The sequence below is a fragment of the Leopardus geoffroyi genome, chromosome B2 (assembly GCF_018350155.1).
Source record: "Leopardus geoffroyi isolate Oge1 chromosome B2, O.geoffroyi_Oge1_pat1.0, whole genome shotgun sequence".
NCBI classification, from domain to species: Eukaryota; Metazoa; Chordata; class Mammalia; order Carnivora; family Felidae; genus Leopardus; species Leopardus geoffroyi.
The window spans coordinates 78,514,957-78,533,724 of NC_059332.1; the positions used below are offsets into that span (position 1 = coordinate 78,514,957).

Genomic DNA, 18,768 nt, shown 5'->3' on the forward strand with positions numbered 1-18,768 from the left:
ATGTTTGCTTTATATATTCTAATAACACACATAAAATAGCACAGATAAAATGTAGGTCTTCTGTTCTCTTTTCAGTTCCATTTTCTTCCCTCCTTAGAGATGGTCACTGTCCTGAGTGCACACCCTCCCAGTCTTCATTTTACTACACTTTTGTACTCAGAAATAAGAGATAAACTTTAAATAGATGCTCTTATTTTGAATACATTATTCTGACGCTTGCCTTTTTCACCTCACATTATGTTTTCGAGATCTATCCATGTTGATACGTGTCACCATTTTATTATCTAGAGAGAAGTAGAATCATAGCAGTTTTTTAAAAGTTTATTTCATTTATTTTGAAAGAGAGAATGAGCAAGTGGGGGATAGGAGCAGAGGGAGCCTTGCAATCCTCCATCGACTTCATTGCTAAAACAGTAAGTGATGATATGGAGCACCTAGAAGGAATCGTTTAATGTTTTAACTCTCTGGCAAATTGCCTAAGATGAGTTTCTAAATTGCTTCAAATATATGGTTTTCGCCCCAAATGCCCCTCACGCTGTGATAAAACACAAACATGCACTTAGCTATTTACTTGTGCCAGGAGCCGGGCAAGAGTTGAGAGAGGGTCAGTTTTTGAGAGTCTGCAAATGAAGAGGAGAAAAAAGATCTCTGGCATGGCTTTGAATCAATAACCAATCCATCAGCTCTTATTCACAAACTGTGTTTCTAAAGAGTTAACCTATGATTCATCCCTTCAGGGAGACCTCGAACTCAACTTGTGGAATAGTATGAACACTTACCCCTCTTTCATCTCAAAGGATGGCATTAGGGTCCATTTGAGGGTCACTAGGAGTGCCATTGGGGACACAGGTTTCTGCAGAGGGAGAAGGTGATTGAGAAGACAGAAAAAGTGACAATGCTATTCTCCTCCATCATGGACACATCTGTACATATTCCTCCCCCCACCCCCATAATCCCAGGGCCAAGCCACCTCTCTTGCACCTCTCTGGTCCCTATTTTACCTACACTCAATTTTGTATTTCATTTATTTCTATTTAAACAAAAAAGCCCTGGGGCTCCTGGCTGGCTCAGTCAGTAGAGCATACAACGCTTGATCTCAGGGTAGTGAGTTCAAGCCACATGTTGGGTATAGAGCTTACTTAAAAAAACAAAACAAAACAAACAAACAAAAAACACCATAAACATAAAAAGCTTTATGACAGAAAAAAAGGGATTGTTTATAAAAAGTCATGAGGAGGGGCACCTGGCTGGTTCAGTCTAAGCGTCTGACCTCGGCTCAGATCATGATCTCATGGTTCCTGAGTTTGAGCCCCACGTGGGGCTCTGTGCTGACAGCTCAGAGCCTGGAGCCTGGTTCGGATTCTGTGTCCCCTCTCTCTCTGCCCCTCCCTCCCTCACACTCTGTCTCTCTCTCAAAAAAAATTTTTTTTTAATTAATTAATTTAATTTAATTTAATTTAGAATAGGTTATATAAACCTTTAGAAGGAAACATGAAAAAGTCTGGGTGAAAATAAAGTTAAAAAAAAAATCTGGGTGTGGGGGGAAGTTGCTGAACTTGAAAAGGGTAAAAAACAGTAGCTTTTAGAGGAAATGGCTTTTGATTTTACCCAAATTAATTCCTTATGTTGCTAAGAAATCTGAGCTGAAAATATACTGCATTCTCTTCCTGAGTAAGTGATATCCATCTCCCAAAGGACCATCTGTGGTCATTATGATGTCACCTTGGCAGAAACTTGAGGACATTAGTGGATCAGATGTCTTGAGTCTTAGTAAAACACCATTAACATTTTAAAATAAATGATTACATAACGGATTCCTACTTTCTTTGTAGAGGGGGCACTTCCAAAATATATCATCAAACATATTCTCTTTCAATTACAAATGGATTCAGATGTAATTTTTTCCACCATGTCAATGTCACACTTTATGACCCATCGCAGAAAAATAAATTAAATGGAGTGTTTTCTGGATTACTGGAATCTAAAAGTAAAGCCAGCCTTGAGGTCATGTTATCGTTTTGTAAAACCTAAAGCCATCCTAAAGGTTAGCATCAGATTCAGAGTCATGTTTGCCTAGTCCTTATGTGATTGTAGTGTTTGAATAAGTGCCTATGGCAGATGTTTTTCATTTTTCCCAGAACTATGATTTTAGGTAGAAAAACACCTAGCAGTGGCATATCAAACATCATGTCAAAAATGCTAAGGTAAAATCTGGTACTTGATAAGGAAGGTGATTTGACTCCAAAATGTAATGAAAACCCTTAAAAATTGAATTGTTTTCATATCTTGTATAGAGAATTTAGACTGGAGATGGTAGGTTTGGTCATTCATTAAGTGTTTGTGGAAAACCTATTATGTGCAATCATTGTGCTAAATTTGCAGGAATTAGAGATATATCAGACAGTAGTGGGAGATGATGGGTTTATAAATAGTAACAATAACAACACAATGCCAGAGTGCTCCAGGGAAAGCATCAACAACGGGATGTAGGAGTTGTGAGAAATATAATGGTTTAGTCGTGATCAGGGCCTTGAAGGACTAGTTGAATCTCAATTGGCAGATTTGGTAAAAAGAAGTTAGGGTAATCTAAGCGGAGAGAAATTTATGAGGAAAGGCACAGTCAGGGAAATGTAAACAAAATGGTACATAAAGAGGGGTCATGAGGAATGAAGCTGGAAAGAGAGGTCACAGGTAATCATGGAGGCCCTCCAATACCATGCTACAGAATTAGGAATTTGCTAGTTAAGTCAACACATGTTCATGAACATCTTCAAAATGGATCAGAGAAAGATATCCACAGTAAGATCAGGAAATAAGGAGTTAAATCAACCAGGTGATACTCCAGATTCATGACTCAGGAAGCTCTTCAGTTAAGAGGAACTTTTCTATTTAGGAAATAAAAAATAGGTAAAAGCTCTTTGCTGTCATTATTTGTTTTTGTAATTTGGAACATTGCTTTCTAATGGGGTGAGAAGACCTAAGGATTAACAAATTAAATCATGGAAAAGAGCTTTGTAAACAATAAAGTTTTTTATTTATTTATGTACCAGTTAACTTCCAGTATTGTCAGCAATCTAGTGTTATATTAGTTTTAGGTGTACAATATAGTGACTCAAAAATGCTATACATTACTCAGTGCTCATTATGATAAGTGTAACAGAGTCCTATTTATTTCTTTCATCTCAAGTAACATGAAACCATCATTTACATGAGTGGAAGAATAATATAACATTGACATGGAAGAGAAGTATTTTATTGCATAAAAACTAATAATACTCTTGAGGATAAAGTAAGAGAGGAGGAGAAAGGACGGTGGGCAGGGAGGGAGATGGAGGAAGGGAACAGGGAAGACAGGAGCAAAAAGGAAGATGGGGAAGGAAGGAAGGCACATGGATACAGGTAGACCAGGTCCACAGAGAGAGACACGGGGTGGGTAGTGCTTAGGCACACAGCAGGCAAGAGCTTCAGAACATCCCTCATTTGCTCACTTTCTCCCGACAACTTCTCTTCTTCCATCGCTGGCCCTGTCTCCAAGGTTCTGAGCTGGGCATTTCTCGCTCTTCTCCAAATCAGGAGAACCTAGGGGTTATATTTAGGTCATAGTTCACGTGATAAGACTCTCAACAGCCTATGAACAGATAGCAATCTTAGGAATTGCCTACTTTTCTTTTTTTTTTTTTTCTTTTTTTTTTTTAATTTTTTTTTTCAACGTTTTATTTATTTTTGGGACAGAGAGAGACAGAGCATGAACGGGGGAGGGGCAGAGAGAGAGGGAGACACAGAATCGGAAACAGGCTCCAGGCTCTGAGCCATCAGCCCAGAGCCCGACGCGGGGCTCGAACTCACGGACCGCGAGATCGTGACCTGGCTGAAGTCGGACGCTTAACCGACTGCACCACCCAGGCGCCCCAGGAATTGCCTACTTTTCAAAAGGCTCCATACACGTATAATTTTACTGCAAAGACATTTCACTTCTCAAAGCGCCTTCATATCTACCATCTCCTTTGAGCTTCCAGTTATGTAGAACAAGCATTCTTACTCTCACTGTGCAGATAGAAGAGGAGAAATGGTTGTAAGGTCTTCCTGAGTAAGTGATATCCATTTACCAAAAGACCATCTGTGGCCATTATGATGTCACACTGGTAGAAACTTGAGGATATGAGAGGATCAGATGTCTGGAGAGTGAGTAGAAACTATCTCAAGTCTTGATAAAAAGCAATAACATTTTAAAATCAATGATTATATAACCTATCCCTGTTTTTTCTTTGGGGGAAAGTACAGTTTATTATAGTGTAAAGGGTATTAGGATAAGTCAAAAGATCTGAATTTTAATAGTAATAATGATATTATTAGCTAATAAAAATAGCTACATTTAGTAAACGTTTATGCCAGACACTGTGTTAAACCCCTTACGTGTTATTTCCATTCCCCTCTACTGCAACTGTATGAGGTCAGCACTGTTTTTTGGTAAGTAATAGAGCTAAGGTGTAGGGAACTTAAGTAATTTGGCCAAGTGTTTTAGCTCAGGTTCTATATCACTCAAACTATTTATAACCTCTTTGGGTCTCTTATTTCCTTACAAATTACATTTGTAATTTCTAAGACGACTTGAAAAAGAATGAAGATATAGTTTGTTCATCAAAGGAAGACAGTCTGATACACAATGTCAGGGGTTGCTAAACTTTTTCTGTAAAGAACCAGATACGAAACATTTCCAGCTTTTCAGGCCATACCAGCTCTGTCACAACTCCTCAGCTCTGCCGATGTGGAGCAGAAGCTGTCATGACAACACCCAGGACAAGGATGGCTGGGTTCCAATCCAAGTTTATTATGGACCCTGACATCTGAATTTGGTGTAACTGTCACATGTCACAAAGTATTACTGCTCTTTGTTTTTTTCAAGTAGTTAACAATATAACAATTATTCTTAGTTTACAAGCCATACACAAACAGGCAAGGTGATTAATTTGGCCTGCAGGCCAGATTTACAGAACTTCACTTTGTGTAAAGATGTCACAGATATCTACGTCCACAGAAAAGTTTTCCTAGAAAACAGTTGCATCTACAAAACAGACATGATTGATAACATTATTTCTAAACGATCAGGAAGGAAATATTTTTCGAGTAGAAGAAACTATTTCATCTATTCTTAACAATAACCACTGCCTCTGCAGTGCCTTATACTTGTGATATGTGCCATGTTAGAAGGCATTGCTGGAGGGGCGCCTGAGTGGCTCGGTCGGTTAAGCGGCTGACTCTTGGTTTAGACTCAGGTCATGATCTCACCACTTGAGAGATCAAGTCCCAAGGTGGGCTCTGCGCTGACAGCTTGGAGCCTGCTTGGAATTCTCTCTTTCTCCCTCTCTTTCTCTCTGCCCCTCGCATGTGCACATATACTCTCTCTCAAATTAAATAAATAATTTTTTTTTTAAAGAAAGAATTGCTGGAACACATAAGAGCCTATATATCCTGGGCTAGATGGGGTGGATTCACTAGAAGCTAAGACCAAATCGATCCCAAAACAAGCCCCAGAAAAAGACTTCTAGGTAAAGAAAGCGTTGTCGCTAAATTCAGAAGGAGTTGTTTTTTTTTTTTTTTTTTAAATAAAAGCATTAAACAGACATTTAATGAAATTAATGGATAGCTTTTTGAGCATCTCTAATTATGGGTCTCATTCTCCTCAAGGTAGTAAGGCTCCTGGCAGCAGCAGACAAACAGGTTTGGAGGCAGTGTCAGTAGAAGTGATCGTGAATATACTGTCCTCAATGATTTTATCTCCATACATAGTCTCCTTGATGATCTCCCAGTCATTAGCACCTCAGATTACAGTATCTGGAAACAAAAATGCCCATCAGCACCCTCTAATCCATGCGCATGCAGGCTCCTGTGCACATGCACGTGTTTTGGGAGATGAGCTCTTGGCTGGAGTTCATTCATTGTATTGGCTTCATTAATCCCTTGGGCATTCTGGTATGAGAATTCTTTTCATCTTTTGATACCCTGGCCAAAGGCATTGGTTTGTGGCCATCTACTACTGTACCTGTAAATATATTATAAAGGCATGAGATTTAGGATGTCCTATTAGCCTTAAAAACAGGTCTCATTCCTGGAGGGAGTGGCTAACGGGAAGGTATCTCCCCAAGAAAGCGTTCAATGCCAGGTTCTGTCATCTGTGGAAGAAGCAGGAAACAGGAATCTGAATTCTGTCTCATCCCACAGAAGGGTCTTATTTTTCCTGGACCAAGCCCTCTAATGGCCTCATGACTTTGAAGAGGAAGGGTGCCAGGTGAGTGCTCTTGTAGGGTAAACACAAGAATGGAGCCTCAGCAGGAAGGAAGGTCAAGCGTACATTTTGTTCAAGCAGGCCACATCTTTTTTATTTTTTTCAGTTTATTTATTTATTTTGAAAGAGAGAGAGAGAGAGAGAGAGAGAGAGAGAGAGAGAGAGAGGATGAGCTGGGGAGGGGCAGAGAGAGAGGGGACCAAGGATCCAAAGCAGGCTCTTTGCCCACAGCAGAGAGGGGCTTGAACTCACAAACATGAGATTGTTACCTGAGCTGAAGTTGGATGCTCAACTGACTGAGCCACGAAGGCGCCCTCAGCAGGGCACATCTTATAAGCAGATTATGGTACTCTTTGTTAGGCTCTTTCTTTATTTGTTTTATTACCCTGGACTTTGGCAAATTCTGATTTAAATGTTCCAGACTTACTTTAGGATTGCTGTGAGTTTTTTGTTTTTTGTTTTTTTTTTTTTAATTTTTTTTTTTTTCAACGTTTATTTATTTTTGGGACAGAGAGAGACAGAGCATGAACGGGGGAGGGGCAGAGAGAGAGGGAGACACAGAATCGGAAACAGGCTCCAGGCTCTGAGCCATCAGCCCAGAGCCCGACGCGGGGCTCGAACTCACGGACCGCGAGATCGTGACCTGGCTGAAGTCGGACGCTTAACCGACTGCGCCACCCAGGCGCCCCAAGATTGCTGTGAGTTTTAAAAGCAAACGTGTCAAAGCCAAGGTGTTAAAAGGGGAGCAGTGCCCCCCTGAGGCCAGCTCATGGTGGCAGCAGTAACCAGTGAGGTCCCCCAAGGGACTGTGCAATGCATCTGTGGAGACTCACCTTCTTGTACCACTCCTGCAAGATTGGGAGTTGGTATAAGATGGGGAAGGTCATCTTCATTTTATAGCCTTCAAAATTTCTAAACTCTTTTGTAGAGAAGCATTCTTATGTAGTAAGTATGAGATGATAGCATGTAGATTAGGCATAGGCTGGAGTCTGTGTGACCTCAAGCAAGTTACTCTACCTCTCTGTGCTTCAGTTTCCTCAATGGCCAAATATGTATAAGCGTACCTTTCTGAAATGACTTATTCAAAGGATTCAATAAGTTAGTATATAAACATACCTACCACGGTGCCTGGCTCATAGTACATCCTCAGTACAAGTTTCCTGGTATTACTGTAGTATCTCTTTTTTTATCTGTCTGATTAAATGGGACAAAATGATCTTCTTCTCTCAGTCTTCTGACTTACTGTAAAATTAGTAAACTGTGGTAAAGCTGTGGACATCAGCCCCTAAGATCCTAGCGCCAGGCCAGGCACCGTGAAAACTCCTGAAGAATTTTACAACACGGTTCTTGTTCTCTGGGTGCTTATAAGCAAATGGGGAAGGCTGACGTGTGAGTTTAATGGTGGCCACATGGTGTGATAGCCTTGATGGTGTTGGACAGGGTTTTTTTTTTAGCCTCGCTCAGGCTCGATTTCCTCTTTTGCAAAATGGGGATTATAATAGTAACTACCTCATAGGTTGTTACGAGAACTGAACAGGTTAATACAAGTGAAGTGCTTACAACAGTGTGGATGTGTGGTAGATGCTGGCTGTCAGCATATGTTACCACGAAGCGGTGTGTGGACGATGATGTGCCAACTGGTACAGCAGAGGTCCAAGGAGAGGTCGTTGTATGCTAGAGCAATGACAGAGTCTTCATGAATGCAATAAGGCTTGAACTGAGGATGTGGGTTGGGTGGGACTGGGACAGGCAAAGACAAGTTGAGGAAGGAATAATATTACCAAAAACACGAAGAAGGAAATTGACAGGGACGTTTGTGATTACAGACTGCCGTATTAATTCCTGCATGACAGGACCCTCTTTGAGAATTGCAGTATGTAATAAATGTATTTAAGTGAATATCTTATGACTTGCAAAATGAATATTCAGAAGAAATGAATATCTTCTGACTTGCAAAACAGATTGGGTACTCTGAGTTACTTCTCTCTAAAAGTGATTTATGTCAATTTCTCGGATTCTACAGAATTCTATAGAATTGTTGGTCTGGAACTAGCTTATGCAGTTACGTAGTTGCGGGGAGAAGTGGAAGAATTTGTAGCTGTAGGATCCTGTTTTGACAGCAGATGGCTCCCTTACATATAGGTAAGAAAAGTGGCATGATGGTCTACATAGGAATCCCTTCCATCATTTGTGTGGTTGTCACTTATTGTATATCATTGAGGCTGAATTTGGAAGTAATCCTTCTCAGTGTTTTTTGTTGTTGTTGTTGTTGTTGTTGTTGTTGTTGTTTTTTGTATGAAAGATGATATTAAAGCAGCAGGAGGAGCTTCCTTCTTAGGAGCTCTGCTTACCTCTGAGGATAACAACCTGATTATTATTCTTTCTGGGAATGAAGAGTCACACACTTGGCAATACTTATTCCCTTAATTCTCTCATAGAGGTTGTTGTTCAGCCTCAATAGTACCTCACTTATACATGCTGTAGACAGCACAAATTTGGTCTTCCAGCCATTCCAACGTGTTTTAGTGATAACACTGATCACACACCAGGAAATTTTCATTTCACCCTTTCTCGACATTTAGACTCCACAAACCTCAGCTTCGTCTCACTCAGTATCAGAAGTAATAGGACTACTCTCTCTTTCCACCACGTGGGCCTTGGTAAACACACTTGGTAAACTCAGCCCCATCCTGGTCAGCTTGGCACATTTTCCCATACTATTTCTCCACGTCAGTTTGACCTTTGCTAGTGTCTTTTGCTTGGCGTACTGCTGGGGAAAGTACACAAATGGAGCAAATCTGGGTCATTGCAGATTTAAAATAACAGGATTACAGTGTTGGGAGCTTACTTAGGGCTCCCCTTTTTTGTGGCTTTCTAAAATGAGGAAACAAGAAAGGTTACCTGGTCCATCAATTCCACCTTTGCCTCCGCAGGCCAGTCTTAGGTCTCCCTTCCCTGCACATACCCTATCGACTCTCTTATTTATTCCATGAGCTGCACCCAGAATGTTTTATATAGGATAGGCTGGGGCAGCAACATACTGGAAGGAGCTGAGGACTTGCCTAGAAGCTATATTCACATAGCACACTCCTCTTTCTACTTAGATGTGTTTATTAAGGAAGTAAGATGAATCTAACGCTCTTGTCTCTAAGCCACCCCTTGCTTCCACTACTGTGCTGTGCTCCTTGGCCTCCCTGCCCAACATGGTAATTGTCAAGTTTGTTTCAATGAGGGATGGAGAATATGAGGCTGGAGTATTGTGGAGCAGAGTATTTCCTCACCACGGCACTCTCTGTTCTCACCCTCTCAGTCTTTTCAACCCTTAACCTTTACTGAATCATAAAACTCTTTGAGGATCTGATAAAACCATGCCCACGTACACCAGCAGTTTGAATATAGTATCCGGTTCATACAGCCTTAGAAGTTCCCTATGCACCTCTGATTAAAACTCTGTCTTAGGGGCGCCTGGGTGGCGCAGTCGGTTAAGCGTCCGACTTCAGCCAGGTCACGATCTCGCGGTCCGTGAGTTCGAGCCCCGCGTCGGGCTCTGGGCTGATGGCTCAGAGCCTGGAGCCTGCTTCCGATTCTGTGTCTCCCTCTCTCTCTCTGACCCTCCCCCGCTCATGCTCTGTCTCTCTCTGTCTCAAAAATAAATAAAGACATTAAAAAAAAAAAAAAATTAAAAAAAAAAAAAAAAACAAAAAAAAAAAAACTCTGTCTTAGAAAAAGAGATATTTTTTTCCTTCAGAAACAAAAACAAATAAAAAAACCAAAAAAAAAAAACCAAAATGGGGCACCTGGGGGGATCAGTCGGTTAAGCATCCGGCTTTGGCTCAGGTCATGATCTCACGGTCTGTGAGTTTGAGCCCCGCGTCGGGCTCTGTGCTGACAGCTCAGAGCCTGGAGCCTGTTTCAGATTCTGTGTCTCCCTCTCTCTCTGCCCCTCCCCCGCTCATGCTCTGTCTCTCTCTCTCTCTCTCTCTGTCAAAAATAAATAAACATTTAAAAAAAATAAAAACAAACAAAAACACCTAACCATTCTACCTGCTGTATCACATTCTTTCTTTATGATGTTTTCTTTTCTTTTTTTTTTAACATTTTTTTTTAAATGTTTTATTTATTTTTGAGACAGAGAGAGAGAGACAGAGCATGAGCAAGGGAGGGGCAGAGAGAGAGCGAGACACAGAATCCGAAGCAGGATCCAGGCCCCCAGCTGTCAGCACAGGGCCAGACGCAGCTTGAACTCACAAACCGTGAGACCATGACCCGAACCGAAGTCAGACACTCAACTGACTGAGCCACCCAGGCGCCCTTGATGTTTTCTTTTCTTACGATAATTGTTAGCACAGGATCTTCCAAGGGCTTTCTGTATCTTAAATAACCAGATGATCACAAGGACCATTTGGTCAGTAGGCACTGTTGTACAGATTAGAAAAGTAAGACCCACAGAGTTCAAGTAACTTTTCCAAGTTCATGTCCAAAGCCTTAATCACTCCACTCTATTTCTATGTTTCTTTTCTAGCATATTCAGCTTGTAGGTTTAAATGAGCAGATGCTATCCGAAAAGGCCATGTATTAATTTCCTAGGGCTGCAGTAATAAATTCACATGAACTGAGTAACTTAAAACAACAGAAATTTATTCTGTCACAGCTTTTAGAGCTCAGAAGTCTAAAGTAAAGGTATCATCAGGCCCCACTACCTCTGGAAGCTTTAGGAGAAAACCTGTTCCTTGCCTGTTCCATCTTCTGGAGATTGCTGGCATCCCTTGGCTTGTAGCTACATCTCTCTGTGCTCCCTCTTCACATTGCTTTCTCCTCATTGTGTCTGTGTTCTCTTCCTTTGCCTCTCTCTTATAAGGATACTTGGAATGGTGTTTAGGGCCCACCTGGATAATCCAGGAGAATCTCCTTACTCACTCCTCACTCAGGGTCCTTAACTTAATTACATCTGCAAAGACTCTTTTTCCAAATAAGATAACATTGATAGGTTCCAGATCTAAAAGGCCAAGACTGGATGATAATATATGTAAACAGTTTTTAACTGGGTGAATGACAGTACCTCAAGAACACACATAATAGATTAATTTCAGCCTTGAGAGAGGTTTCCAGAGCAGTGTTTCTCAACTGTGACTACACACTATAACCACTTGGGCATCTTGGAGAAATACCAGTGGAACCTATACCAGACCAGTTGATTCAGAATCTCTGGGAGTGGGGCTTGAACAACAGTACTTTTCCAATGGCCCTCAAATTAATAAAAGATATGCAAAACATATGCACAGGAAACTATAAAATATTATTGAGAGAAATTAAAGAACCTAAGTAAATAGAAAAATATATCATGCTCATGCATTGAAAGACCCAATATCATAAAGAGGTTAAAGATTAATTTATAGATTCTAGTTGATTTATGGAAACCAAAAAATATCTAACCAGTATTTTCGTGACAATTAACAAAATTACACTAAGTTTTATATGGAAGGGCAAAGAACTAAAAATAACCAATATAATCTTAAAGAAGAACAATGGTTATTTTGTTCTTACCAATATCTATTACAGAGCTACAATAATTAATACAGTATGGTATTGTGGCAAGGATGGATAAAAGACTAGAATACAGGTCCATAACAGCACATTTACACCTACTGACTTGTGGTAAAGGAGACACTGCAATATGATCAAGGGGAATGATCTTTTTAAATAAATGGTGTGAGACCAACTGGATATCCATATGGGGTGGGGGTGGGGGTAGGGAAGAATATTTGCTTCTACTTCACACCAATGACCAAAACCAGTTCACGGTATAGCAGAGATCTAAATGAGAAAGGCAAAAGAGTAAAGCTTCTAAAACGCAACTTAGAATATCTTCACGACTTTGGTGGTAGGTAAGCTTTTCTTTTTTTTTTGTTTAATTTTTTTTTTAACTTTTATTTATTTTTGAGACAGAGAGAGACAGAGCATGAACGGGGAGGGTCAGAGAGAGAGGGAGACACAGAATCGGAAGCAGGCTCCAGGCTCTGAGCCATCAGTCCAGAGCCCAACGCGGGGCTCGAACTCACGCACCCGCGAGATCGTGACCTGAGCTGAAGTTGGACGCTTAACCGACTGAGCCACCCAGGCTCCCTGGTAAGCTTTTCTTAAATAGAACATAAAATGTACCAACTGTAGAGAAAAAGATTGGTAAATTAACCTCATTAAACTTAAATGTTTTGAAATTGACTGTTGTACCTGCTACCAACTTCTTATGATAGATTTTTCAGTTCATATTCTATTTTTATTTTCCAAATTCCTCACCCTCCTCTGCCTTCTCTCTTTCAGACTTTGTTCTCATCACAAAGATCCTACCTTGATCCTACCTTTTCTCATAATTTATTCTTCATGTCCTTGTTTGGGGAATTTCTGTAATGTTAAGGGGTTTCTAATCTGTTCTTCTGAGCCAAATAACTTTGTTATTACCACATTAAAAATTTGGATTTACTAGTGATAAGAAAATTGTGGTATATCCATACAATGAAATATTAATCAGTAAGAAGTGGGAATGAACTATTGATGTACACAACGACATGGATGAATCTCAAGACAATTATGCTATCTGAAAAAAATAGAAAAGCAAAAAATACATATTGTATGATTCCATTTATATAAACATCTAGAAAATGCAAATTAATCTATTGAGACAGAAAGCAGATAAATGGTTGCCTGGGATGGAAGCATAAGGGAGGAATGAAAGGGAGATTACACTGAGACAGGAGGGAACTTGGGGCAGAGGGGCTGATGATATGTTCATTATCTTGATTGTGCTTATGGTTACCTGGTTACATGCAATTTATTGTACCAGAAGTCTTCAGCAATTCTAATATTGGTTAAAAAAATTATAAGTGTCAGTAAATTTTGACATTTTTGGTATTTTAAGTCATGTTTATTACTCCATCAACAACATAGCTGATCTATTTTTTAAAGTGTCTAATACACAAGTGTATCGTTCTCCATTAGAATCAAGGACAGAATTTGTATATAATGCTAAAAAGATGGGGAATTCCTTGCTGGATATGGTATTTTTCTATTAGTTACTTTTTCAAAGTGTGTGTCTCTGGACCACTTGAACTAGAATAGCCTGGAGTGTTTGTCAAAATGCAAATTCCCATACCAGGAATAGCAGGGAGCTTCCTTAACCAAAAAAAAGGGGGGGGTATTTATTTCCAGCAAATACTATAATTAATGTGATAATATAAGCATTTTTCTGAAAATGATGGAGCTCAGTATTACCAATACTACACTTCAACATCTAACCAGAAGGCCAAATTAGAATAGTAAAAGATGAAAAGGCAAGAAAGTAATGGAATAACTGGTGGTACCTTACTTTCAGACTTACTACAAGCCTATAGTAAACAAGACAGTGTGGTATTGGTCAAAGAATAGACAGATCAATGGAATAGAATAGAGATACCAGCAATATTGATCCGCACAAATGTAGTCAGCTGATCTTTGACCAAAGGAGCAAGTACAATTCAAAGGAGAAAGGATAATCTTTTCAACAAATGTGCTGGAATGACTGGACATCCAGAAACATAAAAACAAGCCAACAAATACAAACTTTAAACCTGTCACAAAAATTAACTCAAAATGGATCATAGACCTAACTGTACAAAACTGTAAGACCTCCTTGAGGATAACATAGGAAAAAAAAAAAGAAACAATCTGCGTGCCCTTGGGTTTGGCAATCACTTTCTAAATAAAACATCAAAAGCACAATCCATGAAAGAAAAAATTGGTAAGTTGGACTTAATTAAAATTAAGAACTCTATTCTGCAAAAGAGCTGATTAAGAGCATGAAAAGACAACCATAGACTGGGACAGTCTTTGCAAAACACATATCTGATAAAACAACAACAACAACAACTATTTCTCAAAATATACAAAGAATTCTTGAAACTCAACAGCAAGAAAACAAACAACTTGATTTTTATTTAAAATTTATTTATTTTTGATAGAGAGCGTGCATGAGAGGAAGAGGGGCAGAGAGAGGGAGGGAAAAAGAGAATCCCAAGCAGGCTCCAAGCTGTCAGTGCAGAGCCCAGCTTGGGGCTTGATCTCATGAACTGAGAGATCATGACTTGAGGCAAAACCAAGAGTCAGATGCTTAACTGAGCCACCGAGGTGTCCCAAACAACTCAATTTTTTAAATGGACACAAAATATGAATAGACACCTCACAAAAACAGATATCCAGATAACAAACAACATTTGAAAAGATGTTTAACATATAGTCATTAAGGAGTTGCAAAATTAAAGCAGTGAGATACTATTACACACCTTTTAGAATGGGGAACATCCAAAATATTGACAATATCAAGTGCACGTGAAAATGTGGAGCACATGGAACTCTCATTCATTGCTGGTGAGAATGCAAAATGGTACAGCAACCTTGGAAGATAGTATGGCAGGTGTTTCTTTGAAAATTAAACATAGTCTTATGAGTCCGTAATTTCACTCTTTAGTATTTACCTAAAGGAGTGGAAATTCTTTTTTTTTTTCAAATTTTTAGTTAAATTCTAGTCAGTTAACATACAATGCAATATTGGTTTCAGGAGTAGAATTCAGTGATTCCTCACTTACATAAAATACCCAGTGCTCATCAAAACAAGTGCCCTCCTTAATGCCCATCACCCATCTAGCCCATTCCCCAACCACTTCTCTCCATCAACCCTCCGTTTGTTCTCTGTCTTTAAGAGTCTTTTATGATTTATTTCCCTCTCTCTCTTTTCCCCCCACTTCGCATATGTTCATCTCTTTTGTTTCTTAAATTCCACATATAAGTGAAATTATATGGTAGTCTTTCTCTGACTGACTTATTTCACTTAGTGTAAGTAATCCCTTTTGAGTCAATTCTAGCTCCATCCATTCATGGCAAATGGCAAGATTTCATTCTTTTTGATGGCTGAATAATATTCCACTATGTATATATACCACATATTCTTTATTCATCAGTCAATGGACATTTCGGCTCTTTCCATAGTTTTGTTATTGTTGATAATGCTGCCATCAACATTGGGATGCACGTACCCCTTCACATCTGTATTTTTGTGTCCTTTGGGTAAATACATAATAGTGCAATTGCTGGTTCATAGGGTGGTTCTATTTTTAGTTTCTTGAGGAACCTCCATACTGTTCTTCAGAGTGGCTGTACCAGTTTGTATTCCCATCAACAGTGCAGGAGGGAACTGTTTTATATCTTCATGGTCAAATGCAGTAGCCACTAGCCACGTGTGGTAGGGAAACTGAGGAACTGAATTTTAAATTTCATCTAATTTTAACTAATTTAAATGTAAACAGATCATATGGCTGGTGGCTACCATTCTGGACAGTTCAGGTCTAATGATGAAGAGGCCAGATCAAGAAGGAACTTGCATCCCATGCAAGGGGAACTGGATTTTCTCCTGTAGGTAATGAGAAGTCTCCAAACGGCTGTACATAGGGAATTATACGATCAGCTTTGCCTTTGGGAGTGGAGCAGGCTGGAAGCAAAGGAAACATGTAAGAGATTCCAGTAATGGACCTCAGAACATGGTAGTTAGGGAAGGGAATGGCTATGAGACACGCTAAAAAGGTAGGATATATAGGCTTAGTGATGGATCTGAGTGTGAAAGATTAGAGAGGGAGAGAAGCAGGGTTACCCAAAGCAGGTTTGGGGCTGCTTAAATTACTGGGCCTGTTAATAAATTAAAGGCAATTCATCCCAATAAAGAATGAAGAGAGCAGGACTGGTTTGGAGAGAAGATTGGTGTTAGAGATAATGAGCTTGGAGTGGAGTGAGAAATCCAGGCGATACATTATCCCTTGCAGTGTGTCAGGAGGAACTGGCAATCCAGCCTGCCCCATGAGAGGGACAATTGAAAGGAAATAATTTGATGGGTCTTTGGCCTTTATTTGGTCATAAGAAGACAGCTGCTGAAAGTGGAATGTAGCTCTTTTATAATTTCAGCAAACCTGGAAGGGGAGCCAAAAAAAAATCCCTCCTCACAAAAATGAGAACTTATGGGCTTCAGAGCAAGGTGAGCTCCTTGATAACTGAGAAAATATTCTTCCTTTAATAAAGGTTTAGACTGTACCAAATTAAAGTTCACCTTTGGTAGTCATGCCATAGTTCTCCACATTGTGGGAGGAAATAACAAAGATGAAATTGAATCTGGAACCAAATCTCCACCCCCACCCCCCATGCCTACCTCCAACACCTGGTCTCCTAAGAAGTCTTGTAAGCCTAGGGGTTAGTTAACTCAGCCCTCACCTTCTGAAGCCCAGGTACCACTAGAAATTGTTCAGCTCTAGTTTGAGGCATGGAAGGAAGGGGAGAAGACTGAGGGCAATCTCTTCTTGGGGCTGCATAAAGGGGTACTTGGGGATAAGTAGGGCACCCTGAAGCAGGAGAGCCAAGGTAGAGTCAGAAGTTCTTCTGGAGACCTATAATTTAAATGCTTTCTCCTTTCCCTCTAAAATTGTTATTTCCTTCTGAAATTTATCCAACCCTCCAGTAAAGACGTTAAAGACTTCCAAAATTTCTCTTTTTTTCATTCACCCACACCTATACTCACCTTCTTTATCCAAATAATCTGGTGTGACTATTTGATACCAGGCTCTGTTCTTAGGTCCTGGAGATTCCACAAAACATGTTCCCCTGCCTTCAAGGAGCCTATGGTCTAGTAGAAGAGACAGACAAGAAAATAGACTTCCCTAGAGTACTGACAGCTCTGTCAAATGTAAGTACGGTGGGGAAGGGGAATGGGGAGTGATTGCTTAATGGGTATGGAACTTTCTTTTGGGAGTGGTGAAAATGTTTTGGAATTAGATAAATGTTAAGGTTTAGGACCCTAAACCTAATATTGTCAGGCCACAGAAAGCTTCAAAATAGACATGACTTCTGGAAACACGGAGAAATTAGCCAGGTGAAGAGGGAAAAGGGACATCATCTAGAGGGAGTAACCTATATGCAAGGGAGGCCAGTGAGTAATCCAACATGGTCGGAAAATGGAAAGAGTGTTCTGTGAGGAGGAGGGAGGCAGTTGCAAGAGCTGAGGTTGGATGGGTGGAGCTGAGATCACATCATGAAAGCCCTTACATGCCATGCCTAGGAGTTTGGACTTCACCCCAAAGCCACTCAGAAGCCTTCATGAGATTTTAAGCAGGAGAATGACACAATAAGATTTATATTTTTAAAATATCATTTTAGTATAGGCAAAGATTTGGAGGGTATAACACCGAAGTCAGGGAGCTCAGTTAGCTGGTTGCTGCAGTAATCCAGACAAGAAAAGATAATTGCTTCAGTTAATTCAAGAGAAGTGGGAATGGAGAGAACTGAATGGATTTGACAGACATTAATGAAGACTTGGTTATAAATTAAAGATTGGGGAAATGGGTGTGGGAGTGGGTGGGTAAAAGACAGGAAGACACTCGCAGTAATATTGTCCACATACACAAAATGGATAAGTAGGGCATATCAGAGTTCATCACGGGGGACTCCCAAGGAATGCTACCCATCTCCAGACTTAGACTTGAGAATCTTGGCCACAGAGCCTATAATAGCAAAGGTTGTTATGCTTGGATCTTGTTTTCCTGATGAGGATCATAAGGGAAAAATAATTTTAAGAAAGAACCACTACTGCCTTCACCTTTTTTTAGAGGTTTCAATTTCATGATAATAGAATTCACTGGTTTAATTTGTTTCATTTTGTGTTTTTATAATTTTGATTCATCCATAATACATGAAAGAGCAGGACCCCATGCTCGGTTATCTGCAGTAAAAGTTTCAATTTCCCCCTGATTTGTGAAAATCTGATCCTAAGGCTTGTTGTTTGTCTACTGGTTGACTCATGTGATGGACAAAAAGATAGGAAACAAAGAATTAATGCTTTCACTCATCATTTGTTACCTTTAAAAAAATGTTTATTTATTTTTGAGAGAGAGAGCACAGCAGGGAAGGGCAGAGAGAGAGGGAGAGAGAGAATCCCAAGCAGGCACCAAGCTCTCAGTGCAGAGCCTGACATGGGGCTCGAACCCATGAACCATGTGATCATGACCTGAGCCGAAGTTGTAAACTCAACTGACTGAACCACCCAGGTGCCCCTCATCATTTATTGCCTTTAAAGATAGTTTGCAATCATAAAGAAAAGTAGATTTTTAAAAATAATTTTTAAAAATTAATTAATTAATTAATTAATTAAAGTATGGTTGACATGCAACATTAGTTTCAGGTGTACAACATAATGAATAAATACTTAATACCTCATGAAATACTTACCATGATAAGTGTAGTTATCATCTGCCATGATTTGTCACCATACAACATTATTACAGTATTATTGATTTTTTTCCCTAGGTTATGCTTTGCATACCTGCATACTTGTGACTTACTTGTTTTATAACTGGAAGTTTGTACCTCTTAATTCCCTTTACCTACTTTACCCCATAACATTTTTTCCTCTAGCTTTATTG

General features: G+C 39.7%; 1 protein-coding gene and 2 long non-coding RNA genes across 3 annotated transcripts in view; 1 reads left to right on the forward strand and 2 right to left on the reverse strand.

Moving 5' to 3' along the window:
• Positions 1-309: 309 nt before the first annotated feature.
• LOC123608704 lies at positions 310-1,794 on the reverse strand. Its single transcript, XR_006717392.1, has 3 exons — positions 1,609-1,794; positions 780-853; positions 310-620 (listed from the first exon to the last, which is right to left on the reverse strand). It is a non-coding gene; the product is annotated as an uncharacterized LOC123608704 (long non-coding RNA).
• Positions 1,795-3,148: 1,354 nt separating this feature from the next.
• Positions 3,149-4,106, reverse strand: LOC123608703. The gene is made up of 2 exons (XR_006717391.1): positions 3,924-4,106; positions 3,149-3,579 (listed from the first exon to the last, which is right to left on the reverse strand). It is a non-coding gene; the product is annotated as an uncharacterized LOC123608703 (long non-coding RNA).
• A 12,826-nt stretch (positions 4,107-16,932) lies between these two features.
• CFAP206 (cilia and flagella associated protein 206) overlaps positions 16,933-18,768 on the forward strand; it is a 46,606-nt gene continuing 44,770 nt past the window's right edge. Inside the window, exon 1 of the mRNA XM_045498978.1 lies at positions 16,933-17,036. The gene's annotated coding sequence lies outside the window, so the exon portion shown is untranslated. The remainder of the gene's footprint in view (positions 17,037-18,768) is intronic.